Raw genomic sequence first — 15,817 nt, 5'->3', positions numbered from 1 at the left:
TGTGTGTTCTCTGTCTTAACATCATGCATGTTTATTCAGCATTCAATAAGCAAATATTACTGAAGGCCTACTACATGCCAGGCTCTGTTCTACACTATGGAGGTAAGAGGGACAACAAAGAGGCAATACCCTAGTTCATGGGGCTTACATTGCACTTAAAAAGGCAGAGAATAAGTCAAAAGTAAATATGTGATGTATCACATGATAATCAGCTGAAGGTATATAATTACACCCAGAGAAGGGGGAAAGGGACAGGCATGAGTAGGATTTAATGAGGGAATACATTAGGAACTTGGAATTAACTGATACACACCACTGCATATAAAACAGATAAACAACAAAGATTTACTGTATAAAGCAGGAAGATTCCCTGCAGAAGGGAATGGCTACCCACTCCAGTATTTTTGCCTGGAGAATCCCATGGACAGTGAGGTCTGGAGGGCTACAGTCTATGGGGTCACAGAGAGTCAGATATGATTGAGCAACTAAGCACACACACACAACTATATTTGATATCTTATAATAATATATAAAGGAAAAGAGTCTGAAACTCAGAATCATTTTGCTGTATAACCAAAACATTGTAAGTAAAGTATACTTCAATTAAAAAATTAAAAAAGAAAATATGCCCTCCTTCCACAAATAGGAAAAAGATATTTAGGCAGTGAGGAAAGCTAGTTCAGTTGTCTTAACCGTAAGGCATTGCAATATGTTTTTTCCTAGATATACGCTCAAGTTGCTAGGGCACACTTAGAAGAATGTGTGTCATTTTCATGGTGCAATCATGGAAGGCTAATTGGAGCCCATAACCCATCAGCTGAGCTTTGGAGGCAAATCATAGTTCATCAGGTAACTAGTATGATGAAAATATTCCAGGATGCCTGGATGGTTTATTTAAATGTACAAATTCATAGAAAGCATTGCAATTTGAATTGAGTGGTGTAGTGGAAAAGTAAAAAGCACTGGAGACAGACAAGGTTTTAATATTATCTCTGAAACAGAGAACATTACTTAATCTCCGCCTAGAAAGGAATTAATAATCATGCCAATCTTGTATGATCACTGTGATGAGTAACAATAATAAATGGCAATATGACTGACTTATATTGCATGGACAGTAAATTCTAGTTATTTTTCCGATAGAATACTCTAGTATTGACAATAGGTACAGGGATGTGTCCTTATTTTTTATTCTCAGACTTTGTTCTAATCTGAAACAGCATAGGCATTCCATGAATATTCATTCCATGAATGAACTGGCTCAGTTTTAGTTTCCTTTCAACTGCAGTAATGCAGGTGATAGAGAATAAAAAACTGTACCCCCACCCCCAAATAAAACTGCACCAAGATAATGGTGATGAACACAGGAAAAAGGAGAGATGATATAGAGATATTTGAGAGATAAAAGATACGGACTTTGTCACTAATTGAATCTGAAGGAGGAGAAGTCAGAATAACTTCCAGGTTGACAACTGAATAACTGGATGAATGCTGGTGACATTCACTAAAATAGATTAACTGGGAGGAATAGGAGCCAGTTTAGCCATGCAGGCAGGGAAAAAATGAGGGCAAGCTGACTTCATAATTTTAAGATACAAACTAGCACAGAAGTGAAAAAGCCTAGAGGTGATCAGAAATGAAGTCTATTATTCGGAAAAGGGTTCAAGAAGATAGATACATTGGCAGTAATTGAAGGCTCCTTTGTGGATGAAATCGGTAGGGAGATTATTATAGAAGAGAAGAAAAGAGAGCAATAATATATTCATTTTGCATTTAAAGAGTTAGCATAAAAAGGAGAGTCCTTTGAAAGGATCTCATGACTTCACAGATGAGTTAAAAGGATCATGAGAGAGAGAGAGAAATCACTTCATAATTTACATTTCTGTGTGTTTTACAAAGCATAGTTTGTTATAGCCTGAGTATTCTCTTACTAAAGAATTCCCTAAGTTAAATCACCTTAGTGGCACAAATTCTTAAGTGCTCGTATTGGTGTGTGAGAAACGATCAATGATAGAAAGATAGTAAGACTCATAACTTAGAAGACAAAGTTCTATCTGGTTTATGTGATTTAAGCATTAAGAGATCATTATTTATCATTTTCTCATTGGGCATTAAATTTAATATTATTTCATAGGTAATAAGTAGACAACTCAGATAGTGATGTTGTTGATGGAAAGTTCTCCTTGTTAAATATTATTTATGTCATCTGCTTATTTTTCAACCTTTATTCAGAAAATACTTAAGGTATTTTATTGTGTTCTCATGATGCTTAAATATACTGTTTAATACTGATCCAGAGAAAGCAGTCACTAACATTTTTTTTTTTTAAGTATTTGGAAGACCTGTGCCCTGAGATAAATGCCAACTTTGTCATAGCATTCATCCTGTAACTGTGTCTAAAGATTTCCTCAGTTGTTTAAAAACTATTTTTATTTTCAAAATGGTATATTTCTGTATTATTTTAGTTGATTATAATTTGGTGTTTCTGAGAACTGGGACTAAAATTCATTAAACAGTATTGTTTTGCTGTAAAGAATATCTATGTGGGAGTATAAGCATGCATTTCACATTCAACTGAAAAGTGCAATGCTGACATGATTATCATAATGTGATCCCAGTATCTCTAAACACGGTTTTAGAAAAGCAGGGTCTGGAACTGTTCAGATATCAATGAAAGGACGTCAGCATCCTGATGCAAAGGGCTCTGTCACTGATCTAGCATTTATTCCGACATCAGACTTTAAGACATGAGCACAACATATTAAAATGTCATGAACTGCTCCTAACTCAAATAAACCTACATGCCAAATGGACACAGGGCCTTTTAACTATTTTTCTCTGTGAAAAAATAAAATTTCCCAGTTGTTAAAATTTCTCCTGTCTCTAAGCAGAACCTATCTTATGCATGTTAACTATAAATGAGGTTATACCAGGAAAAGTAGTTCTTGAGTGGCTAGAAATAGAGGAAAATAATAAAAGCAGACGATATTTAAGAGAAGAATGGGAAAATAGATAAATAAGCCAGAGAGGAGTTGTACATTGTAACTTAGAGAAAATATTTGAAACTGAAGCTTCATGAACAGGAGTTGGAAAAAGAAAATTATGTACTGAATAGTTAAATATTTCATAATGATTTCCTCCAGGCTGAATATTTCAAAGGAAATGCTACAAAGTTGTTATTAATCATTGTCAGAGAAACAAGATTGGGTGTGTCACATTCTAAAGGGAAGGACTGTGTTCAGTTTAGTATTATTTTCCCTGAGCAGAACAGGACATTTAAGCCCAATATACATAATCACTGAGCTGATTAAAATAATAAATGAGGTTTTACCACAGAATCAAACTATGTTCCTCTCTAGAGGAGGATAATGAAAAGAGGGGAAATAGGTACAATTATGTCTAAGACAGGTTGACAGGTCTACTGAAAAACTGGAGACACTGAGTAAGACAGAGGAACAGAGTTTGTTATATTCATAAGAGATTATACTCATATAAACAGCGGAAGATTATTCAGCCATAAAAAGAAGAAAATCCTGCCCGTTCAGAAAACATGGAAAGACCTTGCAGGCACCTTAAAGTAAGTTGTCAGAAAGATAAATATTCTCACTTATATGTGGAATCTTAAAAAACCAAACCAAACTCATAGAAATAGAGAGTAGATTGGTGTTTACCAGTGGCTGAGGTATGGGAGAAACGGGGAGATGTTGGTCAAACTGTATAAATTTCTAGTTATAAGATGAATAAATTTGTGGACCTAATATATGGTATTCTCTCAGATCACCAGACTCAGGAGCCGCCCACCACAGTAGCTAATGACAGGTCACCAACTTTGGTTCTGGGACTCCGACTCAGCACAAATAATTCTTCCCTGAACATCCTTGAACATAAATCAAGTGAACATAAGTCAGGTATCTACCTGAATACCTGAGAGGTTAGTGCAAAGTATGCTTTCAATGCACATCCCCAGGACAAGGCATGAGCATACCCACTTGCCTACATTGAGATTCCACATAAACCATGAGTCCCTGGTGGCTCTGAAAGAAAAGAAAATGCCTGCAACTGGAGAGACCCAGATGACAGAGTAGAAGGACGTGTGCTCATCTTCTCCTGTGAGAACATCAAAATCGCAACTCGCTGCTGAACAGCCCTCAACGGGAGAATGTTGGATCCCACCAAAAAAGGATACCCCACATCCAAGGGCAAAGGAGAAGCCCCAACAGGACAGTAGGAGGGGTGAATCACATTTAAAATCAAATCTCAGACCAGCCAGAGATGCTCAGAGAGTGCAAACAAAACCTGTGTGCACAAGGAGACAGGGAAAGAACAGTGACCTTAACAAGAGACTGAGCCAGACTTGCCTTTGAGTGTTTGAATGTCTCCTGCGGAGGCACAGGTCAGCAGTGGCCAGAGGCAGAGGTAGGGACTCTCGCTACAGCAGAACTGGGAGGCACGGAGTGTGGCATAAGCCCTCTTGGAGGAGGTTGCCATCGGCCCCACTATACAGCCACCAAGCAGACCACCCGCAAACTGGAGAACAATTATACCAAAGAAGTTCTCGCACTGTTACAAAAGTTCTAGAGCCCACAACAGATTTCCAGACCTGGGGATGTGGCAAAAGGACTGAGAATTCCATGGAATTTGACTTGAAGGCCAGAGGGATTTGATTACAGAACTTCCACAGGACTGGGGAAACAGACTCTTGGAGGGCACAACAAAACTTTGTGTGCACCAGGACCCAGGAGAAAGGAGCAGAGACCCCACAAAAGACTGAGCCAGACTTGCCTGTGAGTGTCCAGGAGTCTCCAGCGCAGGCATGGGTCGACAGTGACCTGCCTTGGGGTCAGGGCACTGACTACAACACTCCTGGGAGCCTCAGCAAGCTGGCATAAGTCCTGTTGAAGGAGGGCCAAACTACAGGGAGGGAACACAGCCCCACCCATCAGCAGAAAATTGGATTAAAGATTTACTGAGCATAGCCTTGCTGGCCAGAGTAAGACCCAGTTTTCCCCACAGCCAGTCCCTCCCAAGAAGCATTCCACAATTCCTCATCCATCAGAAGGCAGACAGAATTAAAACCACAATCACAGAAAACAAAACCACATGGATAACAGCCTTGTCTATAACTATGTGCCTTGCCCTGTAGGGCCACCCAAGACAGTTGGGTCATGGTGGAGAGTTTTTACAAAATGTGGTCCCCTGGAGAATGGAATGGCAAACCATTTCAGCATTCTTGCCTTGAGACCCCCATGAACAGTATGAAAAGGCAAAAAGATATGACACTGAAAGATGAACTCCCCAGGTCAGTAGGTGCCCAATATACTACTGGAGGAAAGCAGACAAATACCCACAGAAGGAATGAAGAGGCTGAGCCAAAGCAGAAACACCACCCAGCTGTGGATGTGTTTTGTGGTGAAAGTAAAGTCCAATGCTGTAAAGAACAATATTTCATAGGAACATGGACTGTTAGGTCCATGAATCAAGGTCAATTGGAAGTGGTCAAACAGGAGTTGGCAAGAGTAAACATCAACATTTTAGCAAACACCCTCTACCAACAACACAAGAGATGACTCTATACATTACTAGATGGTCAGTACTGAAATCAGATTGATTATATCCTTTGCAGCCGAAGATGGAGAAGCTTTTATACAGTCAGCAAAAACAAGACCAGGAGCTGGCTGTGGCTCAGATCATGAACTCCTAATTGCAAAATTCAGACTTAAATTGAAGAAAGTAGGGAAAACGACTAGACCGTTCATGTGTGACCTAATCAAATCTCTTACTATTACACAGCAGAAGTGGCAAGTAGATTCAAAGGATTAGATATGATAGTTAGAGTACCTGAAGAACTATGGATGGAGGTTTTTAACATTGTACAGGAGGCGGTGATCAAAATCTTCCCTAAGAAGAAATGCAAAAAGGCAAAATGATTCACTAAGGAAGCCTTACAAATAGCTGAGAAAATAAGAGAAGTGAAAGGTAAGGGAGAAAAGGAAAGATATATCCATCTGAATGCATAGTTTCAAAGAATAGCAAGGAAATTTAAGAAAGCCTTGCTAAGTGAACAATGAAAAGAAGTAGAGGAAAACAATAGAATGAGAAAGACTAGAGATCTCTTGAAGAAAATTAGAGATACCAAGGAAACTTTTCATGCAAAGATGGGCACAATAAACGAGAGAAACAGTATGGACCTAACAGAAGCAGAAGATATTAAGAAGAGGTGGCAAGAATACACAGAAGAACTATACAAAAAAAGATCTTAATAACCAAGATAACCATGATGGAGTGATTACTCACCTAGAGCCAGACATCCTGCAGTGCGAAGTCAAGTGGTTCTCAGGAAGCATCACTATGAACAAAGCTAGTGGAGGTGATAGAATTCCAGTTGAGTTATTTCAAATCCTAAAAGATGATGCTGTGAAAGTGCTGCACTCAATATGCCAGCAAATTTGGAAAACTCAGCATTGGCCACAGATCTGGAAAAGATCAGTTTTCATTCCAATCCCAAAGAAAGGCAATGCCAAAGAATGTTCAGATGACCGCACAATTGCACACATTTCACATGCTAGCAAAGTAATGTTCAAAATTCTCCAAGTGAGGTTTCAACAGTATGTGTACCGAGAACTTCCACATGTACAAACTGGATTTAGAAAAGGTAGAGAAACCAGAGATCAAATTGCCAGCATCCATTGGATCACAGAAAAAGGAAGAGAAATCCAGAAGAACATATACTTTTGCTTCACTGACTATGCTAAAGCCTTTGACTGTATGGCTCACACACACACACAAAAAAAAAAAAAACAGTGGAAAATTCTGCAAAGGATGGGAATACCAGACCATCTTACCTGTCTCCTGAGAAACAAGTATGCAGGTCAAGAAGCAACAGTGAGAAGAGGACATGGAACACAAACTGCTTATTTAATTTCTATGCAGAGTACATCATGCAAAATGCCAGGCTGGATGAAGTTCAAGCTTGAATCAAGTTTGGTAGGAGAGATATCAATGATCTCAGAGATGCAGCTGACAACACCCTTATAGAAGAAAGTTAAGAGGAACTAAAGAGCCTCTTGATGAAGGTAAAAGAGGAGAGAAAAACCTGGCTTAAAATTCAACATTCAAAAAACAAAGATCATGGCATCCTGTCCCATCACTTCATGGTATGTAGATGGGGAAACAGTGACAGACTTTATTTTCTTGGGCTCCAAAATCACTGCAGATGGTGACTGCAGCCATGAAGTTAAAAGACGCTTGTTCCTTGGAAGAAAAGCTATGACAAACCTAGACAACATGTTAAAAAACAAAGACGTTTCTTTGCTAACAAAGGTCCATATAGTCATGCCCCTTCTTGCCTTTCCTCTTTGATTGATTCTCTCAGCATTTCTCCCTCAGATTCAAAGGAAGAGTCATTACTTAATGAAATGGAATGCAGTTTATTCACTAATTATATTCTAGTGTTGAATGATTTCCTTAAAAAGGAGATTTTCAGGTTCTGGGTACTCAGCAATGAACAAGACAAAGTCCCATCTGGAAATGACTTGAAAAAAACAATTAATAAGCTATTAAATAGGTGAGAAGAGTACAGATTCTAGTAAGTTTTATAAAGAAAATAAAGAGTACCTCATTCCAGGGAATCTACTCCAGTTAGAATACATCAGGGAGGATCTCTCTGGGGAAATGATATTTGAGCTGATACTCAATGTTAAGAAGGTTCTAGAGAAAGAACATTTCAGGCAGAGAGGAAAACAAAGACCTTAAAAAGGCTGCCATATGACCCAGCAATCCCACTTCTGGGCATACACACACAGTAAACCACAATTCAAGAAAATACATGCATCCCAATGTCCATTGCAGCACTATTTATAATAGCTAGGACATGGAAGCAATATAGAAACAGATAAAGAAGATGTGGTATAGACACTTCCCTGGTGGTCCAGTGGTTGAGAATCCACCTTGCAGTGAAGGGGACACAGTTTGATCCCTGGTCCAGGAAGATCCCACATGTTGGGGACCAGCTAAGCCTGTGAAGCCCATGCAACTAGAGCCCATACTACCACAAGGACAAGCCTGTGTAACACAGTGAAGAGTAGCCTCCACTTTCCACAACCAGAGAAAGCCTGAGCACAGCAACTTAAACCTGGAGCAGCCAAAGATAAATTTTAAAAATAAAAAAAAGCAAAAAAAGAAGATATGGCACATATACACCACATACGTGGAACATTACTCAGCCATAAAAAAGAACAAAGTAATACCATTTTCCACAACATGGATGGACCTCCAAACTGTCATCCTGAGTGAAGGAAGTTAGATACAGAAAGACAAATACCATATGATAACACTTATTTGTGGAATATAAAAATAAATGCGGGGTGTATACAAACAAACTTTTTGGCAAAACAGAAATAGTCGCAGATGTAGAAAACAAACTTATGGTTACCAGGAGATAAGGCGAGGGATAAATTGGGAGACTGGTATTGACATATACATACTACTATACATAAAATCACAAAGTCAATGGACATGAATCTGAACAAACTCTGGAAGATAGTGAAGGACAGGGAAACCTGGAGTGCAGTAATACATAGAATTGCAAAGAGTCAGATACGACTTAGAGACTAAAAAATATATGTAAAATAGGTATCTAACAAGAACCTACACAAAGTTCCAACAAAAACAAGAGAAGACTCTACACATAGACATCACCAGATGGTCAATACCAAAATCAGATTGATTATATCCTTTGCATATAAGATGAAGACGCTCTATACACTGAGTAAAAATAAGACCTGGAGCTGACTGTGGCTCAGATAATGAGCTCCTTATTGCAAAATTCAGGCTTAAATTGAAGAAAGTAGGGAAAACCACTAGGCCATTCAGGTATGATCTAATCAAACCCCTTACGATTATACAGTGGAAGTGACAAATAGATTCAAGGGATCAGATCTGACAGAGTGCCTGAAGAACTATGGACAGAGGTTCATAACATTGTACAGGAGGCAGTGACCAAAACCATCTCCAAGAAAAAGAATTGCAACTAGGAAAATGTTTTCTGAGAAAGACTTACAAATAGCTGAGAAAAGAAAAGCAAAAGGCAAAGAAAAAAGGGAAAGATAAACCCAACTGAATGCAGAGTTCCAAAAAAAATAAGAAACCTTATTAAGAAAGGTTTAATAGATAAGAAAGATAAGAATAGATAAGAAAGCCTTCTTAAGTGAACAATGCACAGAAATAGAGGAAAGCAATAGAATGGGAAAGACCAGAGATCTCGTAAAGAAAATTAGAGATACCATGGAAATATTTCATGAAAAGATGGGAACAAAAGGCCAGAGATGGTAAAGATCTAACAGAAGCAACAGAGCTTAAGAAGAGGTGGCAAGAATACATAGAACTGAACAAAAGAAAGTCTTAATGACTCAGGTAACAATGATAGTATGGTCACTCACCTAGAGCAAAACATCCTGGACTGTGAATCAAGTGGGCCTTAGGAAGCATCACTACAAAATAAAGCTAGTGGAGGTGATAGAATTCAAGCTGAGCTATTTCAAACCCTAAAAGATGAAGCTGTTAAAGTGCTGCACTCAATATGTCAGCAAATTTGGAAAACTCAGCAGTGGCCACAGGACTGGAAAAGGTCAGTTTTCATTCTAATCCCAAAGAAAGGCTTTCATTCTAATCTCAAAGAGTGTTCAAACTACCATTCAAATGCTAGCTAGATAATGCTCAAAATCCTTCAACTAGGTTTCAACAGTACATGAACCAAGAACTTTCAGATGTACCAGCTGGATTTAGAAAAGGCAGGTCAGAGATCAAATTGCCAACATACTTTGGATCATAGAAAAAGAAAGGGAATTCCAGAAGAACATCTACTTCTGCTTCATTGACTACGCTAAAACCTTTGACTGTGTGGATCACAACAGACTCTGGAAAATTCTTAAAGAGATGGGAAAACCACGCCACCTTACCTGCCTCCTGAGAAACCTGTATGCAGGTCAAGAAACAACACTTAAAACTGGACATGGAATGACAGACTGGTTCCAAATTGGGAAAGGAGTACATCAAGGATGTATATAGTCACCCTGCTTATTTATCGTCTATGCATGTGAAATGCTGAGCTGGGTGAATCACAAGCTGGAATCAAAATTTCTGGGAGAAATATCCATAACCTCAGATATGCATATGATACCACCCTAATGGCAGAAAGTGAAGAGGAACTAAAGAGCCCCTTGAAGGTGAAAGAGCAGAGTGAAAAAGCTGACTTAAAACTTAAGATAATGGCATCCAGTCCTATCACTTCATGTCAAATATAGGGGTAAAGAATGGAAACAGTGACAGACTTTATTTTCTTAGGCTCCAAAGTCACTGCAGATGGTGACTACAGCCACAACATTAAAAGACTATTGCTCCTTGGAAGGAAAGCTATGACAAACCTAGAGAGTGTATTAAAAAGCAGAGACATCACTTTGCCTACAAAGGTCCATATATACGTATGGATGTGAAAGTTGGATCATAAAGAAGGCTGAGCACCAAGAATTGATGCTTTCAAATTCTGGTGCTGGAGAACACTCTTGAGAGTTCACTGGACAGCAAGGAGATCAAACCAGTCAAGCTTTTAGGAAATCAACCATGAATATTCATTGGCATGACCGATGCTGAAGCTGAAGCTCAAATCCTTTGTTTTTTTCTAGTGAGCAAACTCTCTGGAAAAGACCATTATGCTGGGAAGGATTGAAGGCAAGAGGAGCAGGGTGTAACAGAAGATGAGATGTTTGGATGGCATCATCAACTCAGTGGACATGAGTTTGAGCAAACTCTGGGCGATAGTGAAGGACAGGGAGCCTGGTGTGCTCTGGTCTATGGGTTTGCAGAGAGTGAGGTATAACTTAGTGACTGAACAGCATCATGAGATTCTTTTACTTTTAAAATAAAAAATTTTAAGATAACATGTTGATTTGTATATAACCAGTAAAGCAGTGAATGATTTGTCAAGACAATGCATAAACATTAAGGCAACTGGATTCCATATATATATATAAAGGGATGGATATTGAGGAGAGCACCCCAGCATAAAACTTGGCATGCTTTCTGTACTGTTAATTGGACACGGTGAACTAGAAAAAATAGCCGAGTAGAGATCACATCAGTGGACAGCTGCTGTGGTCATCGATGTGAGACCACTGTGACCAGGGGAGAAAACATGCTTTCAAATGGCCAGAAAAACATCTCTAACACTTAGAATTTGAGGCATAAACACAGAAAAAGAAGTGAAATCCACTGAATGGGTTCAATTAACAGATGTGCAAAGATATCTGATGAGTACTATGAAAATTTTAGATAAAATATAGTGTTGCACTTGACCTTTTCTGAGCACTAAAATTAGAGAAATACTTGCCAAAAGCTGAATTGTAGAGCTGCTGATTTCTTCAGACTATATCTCCCTTTTACTTTTCAAAATTTTACATCTTTATTATATTGATTTATATTTGTTATTTATAATCTATATATCTGCCTATCTATCTATATATTCTCCATCATCAAATGTTGTAAGTACATTAAGAATAGTGTGGTTCTTTGTGCAGCATTTCCTGAATTTCAACATTGGATTAGTTTATCACTTTAAGTTACATGCGTGACAATGCATGACTAAAAACATTCTAAGTCAGAGATTTTCACCTTTGAAACAGGTATGTAAGGGTTTGCCCTGGAGTGAAATGATGATAACTTTCAAACTGGAGCCTAAGTTATATCAATGATACTATATGTTGTCACTTAGTGGGAAACATCCCAGGTATATGAAATATTCCTTGATAACTTGCATTCAGTAATGTCTACAGAAATTAGACAGTCAAATTTTCTGGGAATTATTAGATACATTAGTGCTAAAACCCATTTAGAAACTATTATGACATCTTTTAGAATAACACAAAATGTTTTTATAAATATCTTACACTCTCATTTGACAGGTGTTTATTTTTGTATTTCAATCTTCTTAATTAGATATGCATTAATTGCTAAAGCTGTGAGGATATTTTTGTGTGTACATGTAGGCATAATAGAATACTGTTCTGTTTCCTTGTTTAGTCTCGGGAAAGTATCTAGAGAATTCCATCCTGTATTTGCCTCCATTGACAAGAATGAGTAAAACACAATTTCAGGCCTGCTGTCCCCAAACTTTTTGAGCAAAAAAAAAAAAAAAAAAAAAAGATCTAATTTACTCATGTATCATCTTTTTCAAATTCAAATTAATTTCTTTGATTTCTTTAGCATATATTTGAAGGAAAAAAGTTATTTAAGTCTCAAGAGGTATTTTTCCTCTGAAATTTACTTTGAGATTCCAGCATTATCACAAGAGCTGAAAACAATAGAAATGGCTTATGGGAGCTGTATGGTACTCTGTCTAACTTCGTTTGCTGACTTCTTTTATTTTTCCTTCTTTATCTGCTATTCTCTTATCCATTTCACTGTCCTTGATTTTGCATTCTCTTGAACTCTGCTCTTGATAACAAACATTATCAGTTTTCCCAGAGCCCGCTTAATTCTGAAACCTTTGTCTTTGGAGGAATAAATCTTTAAAAAGTGTACATTTTCTTTATCTGTGATCCTAACTTTCTACTTTGAAGAATATAGAGACATTTCAGACACAGGGAGATGTACAGCCTGACTCAACACAATTGTGGGAAGTGCCTGATGAAAGCCCCTCATGCGCTTAGCCTCTCTCAGCAATAAATGCCTCACACCAATGGATGTGCTTATGGGGATCGTGGTTATAGAAGAGAATTGGCCCATATAGTAATCACGGGCCAATTACTAAGTATAAGCTTACTAATCAGTTCTGCCTAAGTTAGCTCTCTAGCTAGATTATCTATAAAACACTAAAATGTAAAAGATACTATCTGAAGTTTTTAGATTTTCTTGTTTTATTTGTTGTTATTTAACATTTAATGTATCTGCAAGCATACATTACATAATGAAAGATACCCACATTTCTTACTTCCTGAATCATAGTTTCTTACATTTAAGCATACACAAGTGTACATAAACATCGAATTTCTTATTTAAAGATGAATCCCCATATTTAAGATAAAAGAATTTTTTTTAATCTGACAAATAACTCTTTCCATTCCATATAAGTGGCATTCTGAAATAAATAAATGGACTGACATGCAACCAATTCAGAAGACCAATGCCTGAATATGAAATGTACAAAAAGCATAAAATCTACATTGTTGGTTGATACATTGGCAGAGTCAGCAGATAAGTGAATATTCAGATTATTTAATATTTCCTTAGATTATTTAAGGTTAACTTAGTTGTGTTTCTGTCAGTTTCAGCACCTTTACAACTGCTGAGTTTATTGGTGATAGTAACATAGCAAACATGACCAATCCTTCCTAAAATTAGTTTCCTTCTAAGTTTAGAGTTAACCACCTACAGAGTAGAAAATAATGGCACTACACATTTCAGTAGCCATGGAAACAGGTGCTTAGCACATTATAAACAAATACAATTTTAAGAATAAGTCCCCAAATTTGTAGCTCAGTGATTGCAACAGCCAAATAAGTTTAGAGAATTTTTTCCTTCAATATTTGAGGGGAAAAAAGATACAATCAAAACTTAGGGAGCTTGCAAAGTGGATTTTGGATGTGAAAAACCATGGGGAATACCTCTCAATCTGTTATTAACTTATGTGTGACCTTCACCTCATTTCTTTACTTTCCAGTTCTTTATTTCTCCCATCTGGACAACATTATTTGCTTCCCTTGCTGGAATCTTGTGAAGCTTAATTAATGTTTGTGAACCACTTTGACTTCCACAGCTGGAGGATGTTGAAGAAATGCAAATTATTATTGTTGTTATTTATTATTTATTGTTCTCTCTCTAGACTTGGTTCCAGTCTCTGCAGGCTTACCCCCTGAGCCATGGAGACAAATTAATAATAAATGCAGTGCTAGTCTTTCAGTAAATACCAGGATGGCTCAACGGGAAGCAGTTTTTTAAAAAGTCTACAAAAATATTATGCTTACTCTTCTATTATAAAAGCCATAAGAGTCAAAAGTTTTTTAAATTGTATTCTTTTTGACTGATTCATCTTTACTGTGAATTACTGAAGATTTTCGTTGTGTGCCATAATTTTACTCAGTTGAAATATTGCCATTTTGGACTAGCAACCTGTCCACCTAATTTTTTTCTATTGGGAAAACTATACCATTGATAGTTTTAGTCCTTTTCAAAACTAAAATTTACTTTTAACCTTGTTTAATTGACAAAAATCAAATTTGTAATGGCTATTCTATTTTGTTGGACATTTTGGGGTTTTTTTCCTAAGCAGTTATTCATCTTCTCTTAAAATAGGTCAGTTTCTCTTTTATAAAGTTTATAATTACTAAAAAACATGAATATTGTTTTGTAAATATTGATTAAAATTATAGATATTTTTGTTGTGAATATTACTGAGATTCTTATTAAAATTCAATTACTTTTTTAGAGAACGTGATCCAAAAAATGGCTGCTTTTAAAATAGAAATAATATTCACATCTTTCCCAAAGATCACCTTTCCTTCATTACTGATAGACGCCTCATTTTACATTTAGATAACCCTGCAGATCTTGCCTAATGTCTGGGAAAACAGGGTTCTCCTGCTCAGGGGAAGGTTATAATTTGTGAAAGCAAAGCATGGCATCCTCTTTACCAGGTATTCACTGTCACAGGCTCCTTTGATCGTAGGATGTCATGTGCATGGCCAAATCAGAACTTCTCTGCTAATGTTCTGGAAAGATCCATTCCTCTGTCTTTACTCAAGAAATAAGTCACTCATGACTTTCCTTTTTTTCATAGAGGGATTAGGGTATAGGACATTATGAATGCATTTTCCAGCCATTTTGCCACCAGAAGAGAAACATAACTTTTAATATTTTTAATAAAAAGCCACACTGTTTAACAACCCCTTGCTTGTCTAAATAGACTTTTCCTTATGATGAATGTTTTTATTATTTAAGTTGTCCAGTTTGTCAGTTTTCTACAAGACACTGAAGAAAACAATCTTAACTAATAGACATTACCCGAGTACACCAACTTTCATTAATCTTCTCCTCTGTACTTCCATAGCATTTGGAGTAACTATACATAATTTAGTATTAAATTATATGGCAACTTGTATTGCCTGGCATTAGTTTTTATATATCTCCTGGACTAAATTGCCATCTGTTTGAACTTGGGAGCACTATTTTATCCTCTCTGAACCCTATGCCTTGTACAATGCTGGCTCCGGGGAAGCTCATTATGTTACGGGGGGGGGGGGGGGGAATGTGTGGGCATATGGGTTTATGTTGCCTTTTCTTGCCTTAAACTCAAAAACTCTATCAATATTTCTACAACATGGTCCTTTGCCATGTTTTATTTTTTCTTAGAGGAGAAGGAAATGAGTCAGACATGACTGAGTGACTGAGCACATTCTTCCTTAGACTAATTCTTCTGTATTACTTCCTGCTCCTTCTCTTTCTATGGCCTCTTTGTAGGTATTCAGAAAGCTTTGTCTTTGGTTTTATGTGCCTTTGCTACTCTGTTCTCTTCCCTGAAGATCAAATCCACTATGACTCATTTACTTATGCAAAAATGACCACTATATTGGGTCTCCCAGTCTGATTTCTACCCTGCATATCTATCAGACATGCCCAACTACTTTGTAACTGGTGCTCAGTTGCTCATTCATGTCCGACTCTTTCCAACCCCACGGACTGTATCCTGCCAGGCTCCTCTGTCCATGGGATTTTCCATGCAAGAATACTGGAGTGGGTTGCCACTTGCTTCTCCAACCTTACAACTGAT

This window comes from Bubalus kerabau, chromosome 9 (assembly GCF_029407905.1).
Source record: "Bubalus kerabau isolate K-KA32 ecotype Philippines breed swamp buffalo chromosome 9, PCC_UOA_SB_1v2, whole genome shotgun sequence".
NCBI classification, from domain to species: Eukaryota; Metazoa; Chordata; class Mammalia; order Artiodactyla; family Bovidae; genus Bubalus; species Bubalus kerabau.
Note: the sequence above shows the minus strand (reverse complement) of the source record.